This window comes from Lissotriton vulgaris, chromosome 10, assembly GCF_964263255.1.
Source record: "Lissotriton vulgaris chromosome 10, aLisVul1.2, whole genome shotgun sequence".
In the NCBI taxonomy this organism is placed as follows: Eukaryota; Metazoa; Chordata; class Amphibia; order Caudata; family Salamandridae; genus Lissotriton; species Lissotriton vulgaris.
Genome location: NC_141698.1, coordinates 759,273,510 through 759,292,786, shown reverse-complemented (window position 1 = coordinate 759,292,786; position 19,277 = coordinate 759,273,510). Strand labels below are relative to the sequence as shown.

The window sequence follows — 19,277 nt, the reverse complement described above, 5'->3', positions numbered from 1 at the left end:
GCAAGAACAGGACCAGCGACAGGCTGAGGAGCAGCTGCCGAAACGACAGGTTGAGGAACAGGAGGAACCACAGGAGCTGTAGTATCCTGTGCATATGGAGGTGGTGACTTCAGTAGGTAGGACAACAAAGGGTCCTCCACTGCTTCCTCTCCCTTCTTATCAGTACTCGATGGTAGAACGGGATAACACTTATCCACCGCCATACGTTGTAGTCTATCAAAAACTTCCTTTTCCTTCTCTTCTTTGTCACGCTGAAACTGCTCTGCATTTCTCATCGTCGTAACAATACCTTCTCTCTTATTTTTCTTAAGCTGTTTGATTTCTTTCTGCTTGGACTCTTTGCGCCATAACCGAAAGGAATCAAACATGGCCGGCCTTGCTTTCCTTTTAAACAATTTTGCTTCTAGATTATCCAAAATTACTGTTTCAAAACTACCATGAGGTGGCCAACTAAGGACACCGTCATCTTTTGTATAGCGGACCCAGCAATCGTTATATGCAATAGGACCCACTCCATGTCGACTATATAACTCATAGACCGGAGTTCCAACTGGAGGTATCGGACATGAGTCCTCCAATCGGGAATCCGCACCACAACCTTTAAAGCAGCTAAACAAAGTACTACGCCCAGGCATCGTGCACACTAACCGAGTTTCACAAACGTCAAGGGTTATCGATTTGCGATATCCTTGCAAAAATGCTAGACCCTTGGTCTTTGGCGATTGCAGTCGTCAAATTAAACAACTAAGAACCAAGTACTAAGAACCACAAATGCAATGGAACCATGCAAACAACCAAGCACCAACAACAACCAAGGACTCTGGGAGCGACCCACCAAATACTTAACTGAAAGATCAATGGCGTCACCAGGAAGGCCCGTCAATCGTCTCGCTGTACCAAGGACTACGCCAGGTGTCAAAACAGGTCGACAGTCAGTGCATCAGTCCATCGCAGCCGTCAGGAGGCGGGGATCTTCGTGGGAAAAGTCGTCGGGCCACTCGTTTCGACAACAGGATCGATGAAGCGGGGTGCACCTTCCCTCGGAGATTTCACACGAAGTTCCTCACGATCGTCGGGCTTTGGACCGGTACCGCTGATGTCGCCCCACGTTGGGTGCCAACTGAAGGACTGGGCTATTCTAAGACCCAGCGGTGCCAGGGGACAACACCTGAAACCTTTGTGGGTTACCTGTTCCGGCGTACAAATGACAGAGACACAGGACACTTCCTTCGGCGTCAAAGATCGAGGTTTATTTACTGCAGGGAACACAGAAGTCACAAGAAGTACAACACGTGTAGGTTCTAGGAGACTGCTTCAAATTGTTAAAGTGGATCGCTCCTTTTATACAGTTTTTAGTCATTGCACAACATGGTGAACAAAAGGTTACAACTTAGTTCCCACAGTAAATTTCAAAAGGGTCGCTTTCATGTATTCAGGGTCCCGGAACATAATTACAGTAACATCGCCGATTCCCAACTGTAAAAGTACATCATCCCACCATTAGTACATTCCATTCCGGCTGTAAACGAATTAAGGAAGAGTCAGAAACAGGTGCAAGGGAAGACAAAGATAGACAACAGATTGAAAAGAGTGTAGGGGGGTGATATCGGAAACACGATTGCAGGATCAAAGGAGACATGCCTAATGAAATGCACGGCTGAAACAATAGGCCGCACGGCAAGATGAACCTCGAGCGAGGCCATCTGCCTTTGCAGTGTCATCCCCCTCGTCATAAAGACACCCTCAAAGGAACACATGTCTTCCGCAAGAGTTTGGGAATCCCAGGGTCATGAAGCGGACAGTGTCCGTTCGCTGGCTACTTGAGGGCAAGAGACAAAATGGATGCGGTATCTAAAATGGAACCTGTGGGTTCAGATGAAGAAACCCACGAATAAGACGAACGGTTTAGGTCAGCATAGCGAAAACGCGTACACCCACTAAACTCGTCATTTGCGGTTCATAGATACCAAACTCGTCCATATTCGAACGAGTCGAAAACACCACTTATAATTGTCACGGAACCTCACTTTGGACTGTGAGGAGGTCGGCTTGTTTTTGCCTCTACATGCCACCCCGTGGTGGGTGTCCATTTGTTATGGTGCCGGCCTCTCCTGCTTGTCTTGGCTTGCTCCTTTCAGCTACGGCTGGAGCGCCTTGATTCCTGGTACGGTATCGATCAGGGCGATTGTCTGTGGTTCTACGTCATTTGTTTGGCAGTGGATCATGTTCTGTGGTGTTCAGCGTTTCTTTCTTCTTCATGTGTAGACCACAATTTGCTGGTGACCTTCCTGGTGCCCATATCTTTGGGTTAATTGCCTGGCCACTACTCTGTTGCTTGGGCTGGGCTTGATCCAGCCCTCTGCTGCTTCAGGGAGTGGCCTTTAGCTTTTTCATCTGCCCTCCTGGTGGCGGGCTCAGCTTGTCTATTGGTGGGTTGTTTTGCACCCCTCATGGATTTCCCCGGTCCTCACTCCAGCTGACAGTCAGTTGGTCTAGGGTGAGCCGGGGATGTTGTATATTGGTGGTTGCATGTGTGTCGGCCGATTGAGGGGTCTTCCTCTGATTTCGTTGTTCCGTATCCAGTCCCTGGGTTCCTGGTAGGTGTTTAGTCCTTCTTTCTTTTTGTTTGTGGGCAAGATCTGCTGAGGGTGCATGGTTTGTAAGTTGTTCCCTGTCTCCTAGGTTTGTGTGGCTCTAGCCTTGCTCTGCCTTGGTTGTGTTTTCTTTTTCTCCCCGGTCCGGTACCACTCATTCGGGCCTTGTGGGGTGTTACGCCCTCGGGACACGTTTGTTCCTGGTCATGTAGTGGGAATCAGTTGGCTGCCTCTGCTTTTGATAGGCTGTTGGTGGGGGTTGTCTGGACCATTTTCCGGTAGTTTTGTTCGTCCAGGTTGCTGACCGTGTTGGTTTCAGCATTCGGGGCTCAGATTCTGCTCCTCGGGCCGCTAGCATCTTCAGGCTCTGCTATACTTCTGGTATGGCTGTGGTGGTGTACTTTGGGTGCAGCCTCTGTTGAGGTTCGCTCTTCCATGTTCCCGGTTTACTAATCCCAATTTCTCCAGCTGTCATCTCGGATCTGCACTAGTGGGCGAATGCAAGCTCATCTTTACATAACGATGCCTTTGTGGCCCATGTTGCATGTGTTCAATTTCGATGGACGGGGGAGCATCTGCAGTTTCTGGGAGTCATTGATGTTCCATGTTTGGGCTTCCTCCCTTCCCGGACTTTCTTCCCGCTGTTTGGGGTGGTCTTCCTCAGGAGTGTCAAATGTGATTGCCCCATCTTGGGCCTCTTTTGCTTCCTGCCTTGTGGAGGGTTTCCTCGAGTCGGCCTGTTGTCAGACGGCTGTGGTCTGGGGGTGGCTTCTTTGCCCATTCTTTGACCAGCCCTGTGGGTGTGTGCCTTTCCTCCTTTGGATCTCCTTCCCAAGTTCCTAGTTTGTCTGCCGAGGGGCTCTCGGGTGCTACTGGTGTTAGTGGTCTTGGTTGGCCACGTCGCTCTTGGTCTCAGGGTCTAGTGCTCCTGGTAGTCATGGGGCACTGGTTGTTTTGGCTCCCCTCTCTTTGAAGGTCATTCCTTCGTTTCTGTCGAGGTTTCACCTCTCATTGAGGGGAAAGGGTTAGCGGTGCACAGGGCTCCCTCTGCTTTTAGCAGTGGCCCTACGTTTGTCTCTTGGTTCCCCTTCTACTGTCCTCTATGTGTCATTGGTGTTATTCGGCATGGGAGGGGGTTTCTTAAGTGGGTTCCCCTGTTGTATTCCTCACCAGTTGTTTTGCTGTTCTGTGGAGCGGTTTTGTGACTTGTTGGTGTTGTCTCGTTTGCGGGCCCTGGGTCTGTCGTCTTGGTATTTGGTTCCCCATAGGGGTCCCTGACTGTGGTGGTGGGCTGGGCAATGTTGCTGTACTGCTTTCTCCTGCTTCCCTCTTGGTGTTGCCTCTGTTTCCTTTCCTGGTACTGGCCTCTGGTTTTGTCCTTTTGTTGGTGGCACTCAGATGGAGCCTTATCTTTTGTCCCATTGAACTTGGTTTTGGTGGCCTTTCGCTTCAGCTTGGCATCTTGCTGATTTGTGTCAGCTTGGCATCTTGCTGATTTGTGTTTTTTGTTATCTCAGGACTCCTTTGGTTGTTTTGCCACGGTCGTTTTGCTTTTATGCTTCTTCCTTTATTCCCCTGGAGACTTCTCTATTCCTTGTGTGTGGGTGGGTTTTGGTCTGCTTTCGTGGATGCTGCTGGGGAGGTTAACTGGGTCCTTGTTGGTTCTGGAGTGGTTCTTGCTGTTTTGGTTTTTTTTGGTCCGTCTGCCTTTTTTCAGGTGGCCTGGTTCTTGGTGTTTTCTTTTTATGCCTCCACCCAGGGGGTGTGGTCTTCAGTATTCATTGGTTGCCTCATGTGTTTGGCTGGCTTTTTCTCTGGCTTGTGGCTCCTCCTCCGTTGTGGATGCTGGACACCTTGCTTGGGACATGGCTGCTTCTTGAGCTGCTTTAGGTGGGTGTTCTTTCGGCCCTTTGCCGATGGCAGTGTGGGCCTCCTCTTCTTCCTGTGTTGGTGTTTTCTCAATTTCAGGGATTGGGGGCCGATTCCTTGTTTTTCTTGTTTGGGGGTTGCTTGCTCTGCGCTCCTGGGTTGTTTTTTGGGCCTGTGTTGATACTTCACCTTTGTGTGCTGCTGTGTGGTGTTGTATCTCTGAGTTTTTGTTCTATGTGAATGTCGGGTACCTGGCTTGGGTATTCTCCATTAGTAATGAATGGGACAAGGGCAGGAGGGACCTGGGGGTAATGCCCTATTACTTACCGGTGATCTTCAACATATCTCCATTAGTAAAGTATGGGACGAGGAAAACAGGACCAGGAGAAATTAAGAATACCGGTGAGTAACCGGGCATTTTCTAAGTGCTACCAATGACAGGATGAGTTCTTGCTTGAATTGGGACCCCTTTTATGGACTTAGGTGAATTTAAGGCTGACCTGGGCTTGCTCTTATTCGAACGAACAATCTCCAGCTCACACCAGATGCTAAAAGCAAGAGTGAAACTCACTGAGCCATCTTAAGAACAGCAAAGTACAGCTCTAAAACAATGGCATGATGTAACGTGATGGGCCTCCCTGCCCAAGCACAAACAGCACAGGCAAACGAGAAGCCATGGCAATCCGCGTGACTGCTATGTAACAACAGATGGTCCCAAATGTCATCAAACTCAGTGACTCCAAACTGTAAGGGTTTCACGGGTCTGTCTTAGAGCCACGAGAGAGAGGGTGGAAGAGTACATAGTTTTAAATGTTTGACATGACTTTTTCTTTAACTCGACCTTGAAATCTCTCACTTTAATTGCTGCTATTAAAATCTCTAAAATAAATAAAAGGCAGTGGTGTTCGTTCTGCATGTTATGCGAGAGCCAAAATGATGCCGCTAGGGTGGCAGGGTAGTGTTGGATTGGCCAGTTTGTGTCCGAAATTAACCTACGTACTTCATTTCCGGAAGTTCTCTTGGATGTAAGTTGTAAATGACACGCTTCCCAGTTCCCACGTTCATCACAGTGCTGTACACGAGTGTCTTGTAGGTATTTAAATACCAGAAATCGTATGTTTTCTCCAATTGAATTCTCACATTATGTGAGCTTCCGGAACTTCCATTCAGCGGGTAAGATAATACGTGCGCCTCTTATTCTTTTCAAAAATATCGCCACCCTCCACCATTAGCTTATGTTTTCTATGGATGACTCACTTGCCAACATGTTACTGGTCTTTTCTGTCCTGTGATGGTCCGCTAGCCTCAGAAAATAATGAGGGAGAGACGGGCCATTGTTCAGGCATTGAGTCTTGCGTGACTCAGTCTGTGTTTGGGTTTCGTGTCAAAGAGTTTCGCTTGTGACTGAAATGTTTAGTGGGGCGGAGAATTTGGCTCTGTCACCTGGAGAAAAAAAATACTAAGCATGTTATTGAAAGGGCCGTCTTTAGGGCACAACGGGGTGCAACCGCTGTCTTTTCAACAGCCGGAACGGGGACCACCTCGGCCCTTTTCAGCCTAGCCTCCTGTGTAAAATTACTCCTTTCAACCAACGTGTTTACATTCACGCTGAAAAGAAAGGAAGTGTTCCAGTGTGCTCCGGAATCTCCTGACAATTAAAAAGAGGCGTGTGATTGCCTTCTATGAAAGAATGTGAGTCGCTCTAAAATTCCTATTGGGCGTTATCAATAAATGTAAGCACAGACCTCCCTACGCCAAGTGAGAAGAGGAGGCGCAAGGTTTAAATGCACAGAACTGCTAGTAAGTTGGTTTAAAAATGACATTATTGAATTGGAATGACTTCTGCATGTCAGAATTACTGCAGTTTTATTTGGGGTTTTGTATAGCGCCATGCCACAGTTATCACTTCTGCACGCTCAAGCGTTAGGGAAAGAGAGTGTTGGGTGCAGGAATGGTGATGCATTAGGCCATTGTAGGCGGTTGCCTCGCAGCGCCATCACAAATGGCCACAAGTGTGGTGTCAGAGTTCAACAAAATGCCTCAAATGTAGTTTTGTCAATAGGGGAAAGGGAGACACCAAGTAGCAAAATGTAATTTCGTCTGGGGTTCCCAGAACCCTCACAGTGGAGCTGGTTGGGGAGCCGCTCCAATACTGACAGACCACGCACGCAACCTAGGGGCCATCCTTGACTCCACCCTCTCCATGACTAAACAGGTCAACGCCGTCTCCTCCTCCAGCTTCAACACCCTCCGCATGCTCCGCAGGATCTACAAGTGGAGCCCCACTGAAACGAGAAGAACGGTCACCCAGGCCCTAGTCAGCAGCAGGTTGATTACGGAAACGCCCTCTAAGCAAGAGCCTCAGCCAAACTCCTGAGACGGCTCCAATCCATCCGGAACACCTCTGCATGCCTGATCCTCGACATCCCTCGCCGCAGCCACATCTCACCCCACCTGATAGACCTGCACTGGTTCCCGGTCAACAAGAGGATAACCTTCAAGCTGCTCACCCACGCACACAAGGCACTCTACAACACCAGACCAACGTACCTCAACAGACAACTCAGCTTCTACACCCCCACCCACCAGCTCCGCTCTGCCGACCTCGCCCTCGCCACAGTCCCTCCTTCCGAAGAGCGACCTCCAGTGGCAGATCGTTCTCCCACCTTGCCGCCAAGACCTGGAACACCCTACGGCAGACCCAAGACCTGCCGACCTTCAGAAAACTCCTCAAGACCTGGCTTTTCAAGCAGTAGCAGCATTCCCCACCCCAGAGCCTTGAGACCCTCACGGGTGAGTAGCGCGCTTTACAGATGATATGATTGATTGATTGGTCTTGCAGCACATTTTCTTGCTGCTCAATTGTTTCAAAGAAAGGGAAATGTGTGTGCGATTTGGTTGACAGAGATTCTAGGTTTCAAAGTCTAGCCGTTTGAAGGCTCCATGCATGGGTTGAAGAGAACACGTGCATTTTCTGAGCCCACTGAAACTGAAGCCAGTCCATTGCTAGACTGAGGTTGGAAGTGAGTGTCTTCCACAGTGGTAAGCCATGTTTGTGTAGGGATCTGCCCTAAACCTTTTGTATTTTATTGGAGTGACTGCAGGATTATTGTGTGGTGCTGGCCTTGTCCATCTGAGGTTAATGAGTGGTGGGGTAGAACAGATCGAAGAACTGCTTCTACGATGGTAAGGCATGAAGGAACATTACGGCAGATAATAAAGAGCCTTCACTGGAACGTTGGAAATGGCAACAAAGTCTATTCTGGTTAATAGAATTGAGTGCATATCCAGTACAAGTCCTGCCTCAAAATCATTTTTGGGTAGACTCACTTAAATCTTCTGTTTGTAATTTATTTGTTAAAGGAGAAGTCCAGCACCATAGTTAAAATAAGAAGAGGCTCTCTCTATATGAGCAGCTCATCTGAGCATTTTTTACCCCTGGAGTTTTGCAATGTTTCGTGAAAATCTGGCCATGCAGGCAGCCACTTCCCACTACTTGTATGATGTGGTGGAACTTCAATCTGGTGTAGTATGGATTGTAACTCTCCTGTAAAATAGTGTGTTTGTTGGACAACATAAAGGTCCAGCTTGTGCCAGACTAATTCTGTGCACACCCTCAGGATATGTTTGTCTAAAGTCTTGTTAGCTCATGGTGCACCATCTGCACCCTTAGCCTTACAAGGTAACAAATGTGTGTGCAACCTTAGAACATGACAACCCTGATCCCCCAAGGATATTGTGGTAACATCTCTAGAACCCTTTTGTTTAGACTCATGCATACCCAAAGAATTGCACAAGAAATGCTCAGCAAGGCGTTTCAATATTTATTGAAGTATTGTGATTCTTGTATATGTGCTTTGTGAAAATCAGCAAAATGAAAACAGTAGCGTAATTAGCATTATGAGAACAGTGAAAAAGATGAACAATTCCACCATTGTGCTAAAACAGTGAATATATGCTGGCAATATAAATACAGTGTATATTGTACTTCTACCTAGCACTCCCTATCCAAGTCTTGCCTAGGGTGGGTGATCTGCCAAATCCCAGCCTGGTGGTCTAACTCCCCATTACCTGAGAGTAGGTGTCATCAGACTGTCTGTGTTGGTGTCGGACTGGACATCCTTCGTTTTGGTAAACCTGAATCAGCTGAGCTGGAATTCCGGCATGCAGTGACCTTGCAGTGTCAACTGAGTGCTCCTCTGCCTTAAACAAGGAAGTGGTTCTGTGTACAAATAATAAACAGGACCCATGAGGCCCTGTCAAAACCGCAGCCGGGCCTCAATTTCTTATAATTGTTTGATAGCCTTGTCCCCTACCAGACAATAACAGTGACATTTGTGCAGTGAACTTTATCCTTCGGACTGAATGTTCAAGATGTTATGATTGTGTGCCTACGAAGTGGAGATGTAAGCAATGCTGATTTAGAGAATGTTAGCTTGCATTGTCACACATACAAATGTATGTCAAAAGTGATTGTGTTTAACAGAAAAGGCAACCTAAGAAACATGAGCATGTAAATGGTGGTGTTCCTTACTAGGCCTATCCTGACCACGTGACACTGGTGAGCATCCATTAACATCGTATTACAGAGATTAATTTCTGCCCAAAGGGACACCAGGAGCAAACCACGCATACTCTTAGCCATGTAGAATGCTCCTCTTGGCAGAGCCCCACAAACTACAGCACTATCAAACTACAGAGTTGTTTTACGCATATATTTACATTAAGGCCCTAAATGGTCATCTGTTAGCTGTCTTTTTGGTCAGCTGAACTGCAGTTTACCCTCCTTTGGGTTACCGCTTCCAAGGGAGCCTGTGGGTTACGAAACCTGAAAATGTGTTTGGTGGAAACAGGAAACCCTTTTAAAAAAAAAAGAAAGCGAGAGAGCCATAAAAGTGATTCCACCCCTTAAATTCACACACAACAGTACTTGATGAATCTTTAAACAATGTCTTAATACACACCTTGCATTCTGCAAACCCCCAAGCTAAAGAATGCAGAACAACTGAGATTGTTAAATCATCAGGATGCAGATCCTTTGTGTAGAGGTTTGATTGGCTGCTGTGGATGGACTTCCTTAATGAAGTGCATAAGAGACATTTAACAAAACATCCATCAGTATACGTACATGTTCATGGAGAACCTGTAACTTTTCAGTTAATAATATTTTCTTTCATCATGAGGTGTGGTTTGTTGGTGACCCCATCACTTTAAAGTTATAGGCGAAAAGGCAGGTGCTCTTCTTCTCGTCTCTCTTTTTTAAATTTAAGGATTTCATGCAATTGGACAACTGTATCTCTTGGAACCTATGGTGGAATGGTTGGGAAACCTCAACTTGACAGAAGATGATACCTATGTGAATTTTAAAATTCTGGGCTCTTCCTACGAGATGTCTGCTTTACAGGAGAGTTGCATCCTCATCAGGCACACCACGTTTCCTCAAATGTAGAAGGGGACACATCTTCTAGTTACTGTTCATTACTGGACAGCAAGTGTCCCATCACTGGACCTGTTTCCAACCAGGGAAATGCTGAGGGTCGCATTATTACAGTAGGGCTGGTCCTGTCCGGTGATCTTTGTCATTCTTGTTGGACTAAGTACTGAAACGGTCTCGACCATCGTTAACCCACTTGCCATCATGTTATATATATATATATAAGTTTGCAGATTTACGAGGGAGCATTGTCCAAATAGAAATGTAAGAAGTGGGGAAAATGAGTCGGTCATAGAACATGGGAACTCAAGAAGAGTGAAGTTGGAAATGGGAACAGAAGAAGGTAGGAATAGGAAAGGTAATAGAACAAAGAAGATGGGGAGAAGTGGTATGCTGAATAAAAAGAACCACCATGCTCTTCATTAGCATAAGACTAGAGAGCTAAAACAGTGAATATATGCTGGCAATATAAATATTGTGTATGGTGTACTCCAACCTAGCGCTCCCTATCCTAGTCTTGCCAAGGGTGAGTGATCTGCCAAATCCCTTCTGGGTGGTCTAACTTCCCATTACCTGAGATGCAAAATTATTTTCATCAAAGGAAATTAAAATTACAGAGAACTCAAGTGTTGAATTGCAGTCAAGAGCAGCATCGTCATTCAAACAGAGAAACGTTTTTAATATTTTCAGAAAGCAGCTAAACCATTTACCTGTTTGATTACTATGGAAGGCTTGTTTGCTTGATAACCTTGCCGACTCTTCCTCTAGCATCTTGTTGCCGGGTGGACCCCTCCTTAATCATGAAACCTTAAGAAGGCCCTTACTTGAGACTTCATGAGGGATATCTAAGGCCCAAATTCACACACTACAGACTTCATGAGGGATATCTAAGGCCCAAATTCACACACTACAAGTTAATCAGAATCAAGCTGCAAGGTTAATTACTCAGACTGGCTTGATTCTCTTTGGCTGGACCTATTTCGTGTCACTGCTGGCTTCCTATTCTGCAGAGAATTCATTTTAAGGGTCTTTGTGTTCTGTGTAAATGCCTTAACAGGTTAGTTCATTAGTTCCCTAGTTTTAGGTTCAACTAACCTGTGCCCACCAGAGCTCTCCATTCTTCCAACGATAATTTACTGGTTGTTCCAAGGTTCTGAAGCCCTGTTGAGGAGGTAAGTCCTTTTGTTGCGCTGGCTGCTTAGCTCTGGAACAATCTACTGACCTCTGTGAAAGACTCCAACATCAATTAGATTTTAAAGAAAAGACTTAAAGCCCACTTCTTCGCTCCGTAAATCTTCATGTTGTCATACCTTACTGTTTTGGGTTCCAGGAGGTCTGTGTGTGAATGTTGTGCTGAACAAATCCAAATTCACATAACCAGTGTGGTCTCAATGACCTACACTCGACACCGCCCTGATCGCTTGAGTTTAGATTCATTGCCAGCATCCCAGGATCTTTTTAGGGTGCACCAGTAATCGGAGCCTTGCAGTAGTCCAGGTGGGACCCTATAATGACTCTAGGGTGGCTCTCCCTTGCTCTTTGAAGAACAGGCACATAGTAACCTGAATCTCGATGTAGGTGAAATGGGTTATAGTAAGTAGAGTAACCTGTCCTTCTATTGAGAAATACTGGTAAAAAAAGTTAAGAAATCTGACTTCTGATGAAAGCTTAATGGATGTTTCCCATTGGCACCTATAGTCCGTTCCCAACTCCTCTAATCATAGGGATGAACCTGCTGACATCTGCTCAGTGTTACGTGCATTGTCCAGCGTCCGACTACCCGGCATTCAGAGCTAAAAGTATATAAAGTTTATTAATCTATTGAGTGAGAATGAAATTATTAATTCATGTTTTTACTCTCCCCCCAAAAAAGTGGGATTGCGTCCAGAGGATCGCATTTAGGGGATCTGAAGTCATGGGCAGCAAGCCCTGCCAAAATGGAGGACGTTAGTCCTGTGTCTTTAAAGTTTTTGCAGCTGTCCTCAGTGTAAACCGATTAATCATAGAGGTTATAAATGTATGTATTTGTAGTGTTTACATATTGCTCTGGCAGCCAGGGACCAGCTGAGACAGGAACAGGTTTGTTCTGTGACTACTAAATACTGTGCCGCTCCACGCCAGTGAATCAATACTGTAATATGAAGGTTTTTATTTTAACTAGGGATTGCAGGGATGATCGCTTGGAGCAAAACGTCCTAAACCACTGATTCAATTTACTTACCATCTTGGTGCCACCTCTTGCTGCCTATGCAACTACCAAAAGGAATCCTGGCTCCACTTACTATGCTGCTGCCCCAAATTAACCAGTGAGCGACAAAGGATGCTCCGCCCCATCTTAAGAGACCTTGGTATCAGAACATGCAGGGAGGCATCAGATTGGTGCTTTTCGGAAATAAAAACCCACTTCCTGGCAAGAGCGGCAAAATTTACTCACCATATTAGACTGGCCTTAGACGTAAGTGCTTACGTTTTTGACCGTAAACAAGTGAAACACAGAGACTGATTAACGAGCAAACAAGGTGTTTCAGTAACATTTATATGCAAAGAAGAGACAACCCGTCATCCCACACACTTTGATACAACCATTGCCGAAATACAATTAAGTTCCCGGAGTTGACGGCAAATGGGACTTTGCAATACAAGATTGACTGTCGGAAATAGGGTTCTAAAAACTTGTATGTCGGCGGGGGAGGAGGGCTGCAGGGGTGGGAAGGCAAGGGGGGGATGGGCTTCAATTTTAGCTTTTTTACTGTAATGATTTTAAAGAATTGAATGGTTAACAAAAAATCAAATCATTGATTCAATTTACTTACCATCTTAAAAGTCAGTCGGTGGAGCATCAAAATGCACACATTACAAGAGCGCCCATGCAACATTTTTGTAAATTTAGAATGAAGTGTGTTACCTTAAAAACATGATTGTTTATCAGCGTAGGTCCTATTTTGCAAATCCTCAAGTGGCACACTTCACACAGTTGAACTAATACACCACAATAAAGTTGTACTCTAGACCCACCCTTGTGTTGTGCTTCAAGCAGTCAGATTTTTATATGAAACAGATGACTTTGATACCAGCTTTTTTTTTCTAGGCTATATGAAGCCTTGTTAAAATGGCGCTTGGTAAACACGGTCTGGGAAGAGCTTTGAAAAGTTATTTGTTTTTGACTGAGGCTTTGAGACAGGCTCACGTTTATTTCTCGCATATGGTGGGAACAATCTTGACTCAAAAGCTTGCCTTGCCACAGTAATCTGTTGGCTGCTCTTGTGTTTTGCTTTGCGTTATGAATTAGTAGAAAAGTAATTCCCAGAGTCTGCTATTTAATTTGAGCTTGTATCAAAGCCTCGACGGCGTCGCAGCCTTGCGTCTGTCGTATAAATTTGAAAACCGGAGACCAGATCAAACCTCAGTGCATTCTGTAAACTTTTCCATAGATACAGTTCATACCAAAATCCCTTATACCTTCTTTACACACCTATCTATCCTGCTAACTTCCAATTCAAGACCACCGTCCAAACAAACAGGGATAAGAGGGGTAGTCCCCCAGACTCTGGAACAGACTTTCGCTCTGGATCTGCTGCCTCCAAACACTCATCTTCCTCAGAAAGACCGGGTTGGCTGGTCTATGGATCTAATCCCCTCTCGTCATGACCAGTTGCAGTGCTGAAGTAGAAGGTAGAAAGCATTGTGGCAGACGATTCAAATGCGTTGAGAGAATGTGAGGTACTCCTACAAGCATGACCGAATAGCGGGCTCAAGGCGGGCAGGGCACATTTATTTATGATGCATTGAAACCTGCAGTGTGTGTATTAGAACTTGTCTCAAATTTGTATTACACTATAGTTTGACTGCAGTAGCCCCCTTCATATGAAAATTACATAACTACTCCACTGTGATAAGTCGTTGCAGTTGAATTATGACCTCCTATTTAGGGATGTGCGGAAAGTGTGTAGTTTGCTTTCACATAATTACACAAAAGTTCAGGAAAAGTAGGTGTAATTGCATGAAATTATGCAAATCCATCCATTTTTGAGGCCAGGACACATTTTATGCTGAAAATTAGCATGAAAAACAGAATTGCTGCAAATACCAGCCACTTTTGTTCTGATTGTTGATGTTGTTCCTGGTCTCCTGCGTTATCATTTTGCCGTAATATTAGGAAATTCGCATAACAAGTACAGTGAAATTCACAAATTTACATAAAATACACTGGTGTAATTTAAATTTCTCCCAGGCCAAGTCACAATGCCTTCTCCCAGAGTTAGCAGATGGGTCAAATTTACATCACTAAGCAGAATTACAGCTGCTGTTTAAACATTAACGTGATTTGTTAGCTTTTTATCTCTCACTATTTTCCTCCTGAAAAGCTTTTAGTTAATAAGACGACGCATACGGGAGTGTATTTGTTTATTGCACAGCTGGATTTTATTGCAAGAAATTTGAAATCAATCCACCAGTTATGTTTTTTAAAGTGACATATATTGCTTGAATAGGTTTTGCAGCCAGCCATGAACTGCCTATGATGTATTTATTTTCACCACACATATTTCACGTTTATTATAAGTATCTACTAATCTAATATCCCTTTCTTAAAAAACAGCCAGCATTTAAAATCGTGGTGATTGTAGATGGATATTCTGACCATGTACTTACTATAAGGAATACAGTACTCTCTCCTGTGTCATACATGGATATCCACATCACCTTGGACCATTTAAAGGAAGTTGGCCTTCTCTGTGACTTTCAGTATCCTTAAAACATACATGGGGAGTACCCTATCCCAAATATTATACATTTTGATAACATTGTCCAACTTGAACCAGCATTGGCAAACCGAGTAGGTCTGACTTTAATGTGTTTACTTTTGTAAATAGGCATTCACAAATGCTGTTATCAGGTGTTGTATGCAAAATGATGCTCATCAAATTAAAGTCTACTTTGCCAGCGCTGGGGTAAAAGTAAGGAGAACATGACTATTCTCTGTGTAGGATGCATATAGGAGACCTGGATAGAGTATGGCAAACTCCAGGATGATTGAACGTACTGTGGAGATGAAAAATAGCCCATCTGTTCAAATGAAAGCACTTTCAGGCAGGTGGAATGTTATACCGAACAGCATGGGGGGAAAGAATAATACTCTTCAGTGTGGAGCCAGACCCCCTACTCTGTGTATATCTGTTTTAATAACCAACGTTTATTAGTTTTAACAGTAAACCGCAGCATCCACCAACAATCCAGGAACAACATCACAGCTCGTGTTAACTGATGAAGCCGATTATCAACATCAGTCTACTCCCCTTCCCCAGAATGCCAACAAAAGAGTTTCCGGCAGGTTCCCGGCGCGGGCGATGTCCCATTTAGCTACCAAGGAGGCTACGCTTATGAAGATCTTCTCGGATTGCAATTTCCCAGCTTACTCAAGGAGACCCAGTAAGACCATCCAAGGACCCAGATCAATGTGGCAGCCCAGCAACTCCGAGACCTCCCGCCCACACACCTCCCCAAACGTTTTATAAAGCCGGACAATACCAGACCATGTGAAAAAAGTCTGCAGCGGGGAGGATGCATCTCGCACGTGTGGTTTGAGTAACAAGGCCCATCTGATGCAGTTGATGGGAGGGGGGGATGGGAGGGGGGGTGGTGCTATCAGATACATGTGGAGAAGTTGATTTGAACCATCCTAAATCGTGAGGATATCACCAATTCATGTGGGGCCAGGCAAGTCTTCCTCCAATTATCATCATCATTCAACTTACCCACCCAGTTCTCCCAGAATGAGAACTGGGTGGGTAAGTTGAAGAAGGTGGTGATCTTGTGTATTCATCACCAGGGAGTGGTAAAGTATGGGTATCACTCCCCTGCCCAACCTTCCCATCAGCAGTTTAACCTCTAAAGGATTTTACTTTGGGATCTGGGTATCCACTAAAAATTAGACGGGCATGACGGAGCTGAAGGTAGTGAAATAATTGCATGTGAGAGAGGAGATACTAGTCCCGCAGGTCCTGAAAGGACATCAGTGTGCCCCCTCTGCGAACATCCTCCAGGTAGGTAATTCCTATCCTATTCAACTGGGTGAACCCCTGAAGACTGATGCTGCTAGGTCCCTGCCATAGCGGCGTCATCCCAGTAAGGAGATGATCCCAGTGGATATAACGCAGGGCCACTCTACAAAAAGCAACATCACCGGGTGCAGGAGGGAACAGCCGCAGATACTCTCATGTATATTTTAAACACTTACTAACAGTACAACCTGCAGACAGCTGCCCTGTCAAACCAGACCTAAAAATGAGTATGCTTTCAGTATTCTGCATGAATTAGATGATCTTGGCAGTTGAGATGTAAGGAAGGGAATTCCTTGATGGGCCACTACTGTCCTACAGTTAGTCTTTTGCTCTTCAGTTAGGAAAGATGCTATTATAAGAGGGCACAATGTATCAAAGGGGCATGATGTAGCAAAGTAGTTTAATGTAACAAACATACATGATGCTGCAAATATGTATGAGACAAAAGGCAAGCATGATGAAATAAAAAAGTTTCACACAAGAACTCATGATGAAAAAAAGGCAAGCATGACTTAAGAAACGGCCTTCTTGCTTCAAGTTACCATGAAGTAGCTTAGTACTGTAAAGTTACAAAAAGGTGTCATGTAACACTTTATACAACTTGTAATAAATACATAATAAATGTACCTAATGTAGCAAGCAAAATTATATAACCAACAAGCAGGTTTTTTAATACAACCATAATGTGATGTTTAGGGATGAACCAACAAGTAAGCTTGATGTAACAATTAGTTATGTTTTTACAAGCTATCCTGGTGCAAGAATTCATCATTATGTAACACAAGCATGCCAAGTCATGAACAAGGGAGTATCCTGCTATCCAGCTGTAAATGGTTGTTAGTATTCTGAAACACCTTTATTAATGGTCTAAACTACATTATAATTAGTGTAAGCAATCACCTTGAGTAGCATTGATAGCTGGCGTGGGACGGGGCTAGCCAGAACCGTTTTTGGTATTTGGATTGCTCCCTGTCTGAGGGGGTTTATCTGTAATGTATTTATGCCCAGGCACACATAATTTTCATATCTGTGCTCGAGGGTAGATGTGTGAGCAGGAAAGCATTTGCATGGCACCAGGAACCACACATGCGCGCGGTATGTAAACAGAGCGAGCCATTGTTACCCGACAGGGAATTTTGTGAAAAGAAAACCTCATTAAATTACGCACATTTTACAAGAGATTCTTTACAAAACCTCTGTTCAAAACTAATAACCTGTAGGCGTGAGTCAGTGGGAGTTTGTAGACCGGGTGGTTACCAAATGTGGGAGGGTAGTGCCAAGTGGAAGGAGTGGCAATAAAAATCAGTTAATGATCGGTATTCCTTACAGACAGCATCTGTTGGAGCGTGCACACACATTTGCATATAGATGCAAACATACTTCCACCATCCCTTTCTATGTCTGGTGTTAGCCTAGACCCTTTAATTTTACTATAATTCTGTGTATGATGTACTGACTTTGAGGGGCTTTAAGTCGGCCCTCTTCAACTGGTCTGTTATGTCATCCAAATATTTATTTTGCCTACTACAGAATACAGTATGGAGCAATGGGTCAGCCCACTTAAGCCATTGACTAACTTTACACAGAGTGATATCAATCTACTCTTTTACAAGAACCACATCCACACAGAGTATTTCCAGTAGCAGTGGGTACCATTTGAGACCCAGAAATGATTTAGCTTTTAATTACTGTTGTTGTTGTGTTTTTTTTTAAGATTGACAACTTTTACAAATGTAGCTGTGGAAAACTGTTGCACACTGAATATGATCTACTTAGGGCCAGGTATTTTAATAACAAGTTAGTTTAAACACTATTCTATATTAAGTGTTTGGTACCATGCTAACACCCCGCTACCGAGGAGTGATCAGTGGCCTGTGCACTGCAATTCATGAAAACAAAGTTGGAATCACTCCAAAAAGTTATGAACCAGTTAAGTGCATACATGGAATATTCAAAGAGGTATAAAAATACAAAAGGGTATGTTTATTTCCATAAATTTACAGTCTAGTACTCTTTCTTAACAGTCATGTAATGCATTTCAGCATTAGTGTGGATTAAGAACTATAGAAAAGGTGCTTGAAATTATTTTTATAAGCCCTCTACCACATTATATCCTCTTACCTCAACTCTTGCCTCACCTGCTGCTCCTCCTTAATCTAAAGCTTGGGAGGTGGGTCCAACTTCAAAGTATTTTCCTTAGGAGGAGCTGCGGTTGAGATAATTGGAAATATAGTGCAACATTTTATTTTGACTTTACTAAAGGTGTGTGTTGTGTTTGTGGCTGTGTGTGTAAATATTCACTGAAAAAAACAAAGGTTAAAGTAAAATTATAGTTTTGTGAATATGTCAGTAACAACATTAATGTTTAGAACTAAAAAAGAGAACAGATTTACCAGTTACTGTTAGCAGGGCTACCTATAGCCAGGGCCCCTGCCATGCACTGCTTACGACCTCACATATTACATCGCTCATGACATGTTCTATGATATCATTGATGACATTACTGATGGCATCTCAAATGACACCATTGATGACTTCACTGATGACTGTATCCAATTAGTGTGTTAGTTTGTTTTATTGTTTACATGGAGGCGGGTAACTACCATATTACCTTTCTACCTAATTTTCTACAGCCTGTGTACACCCCTACTTTTTCTGATGTTGCTGGCATGCACTCAACAAGCTTGCTCCTACAGGAGTCTGAATTCCGCAGGAGCAAACTGACCCAAGGGAAAAAAAGCTTCCTCGGCCAATCAGTGTGCGTACCGGGCCTGAGCGAGGCCCAGTTGTGTTTAGATCCCTGAGAGGGCTCCGGGGTCATTTCTGTTCTCGAGTCCCCCGAGGAGGGACTCCAACGACGCCCGCATTACTTGAGTTAGGAGCCCCGAGAAGCTCAGAAGCGCACCATTGTCCTTAGGAGACCCCAGCTTTCGGTGCCATTTGTTCTTAGAGCCCCTCGAGGCTCAAAGCGCCACCGTTGTTTTCGAGCCCTCGAGGCTCTACGCCCACATTGTGTTTAGAGCCCAGAGAGGCTCTTGAGGGCCCAGTCAGTGGCATTTCCTTGAGCCCCGAGGCTCCAGGGACCCTTTGTTGTTTTAGAGCCCAGAGAGGCTCACAGCCCACATTGTGTTTAGAGCCCAGAGAGGCTCTTGAGGGCCTAGTCAGTGGCACAGAGCCTGCGAGGCTCCAACGTTGGCCCTCATTATCTACACAGCTGCCCAGCAATTAGTGGGCAGCTGCTCCGTTTAGGACCCTGACTTTGGGACACAGGGCGTCCTAGCCCTAGAGAAGTCAGTTGGCCTAGGGACTGCCACAGGTGGT

The 19,277-nt window shown here is 44.8% G+C and overlaps 1 protein-coding gene across 12 annotated transcripts in view; it reads left to right on the top strand.

The window, feature by feature from the left end:
• KIAA1217 (KIAA1217 ortholog) overlaps window positions 1-19,277 on the top strand; it is a 1,418,769-nt gene that overhangs the window by 1,110,814 nt on the left and 288,678 nt on the right. The window lies entirely within an intron of this gene.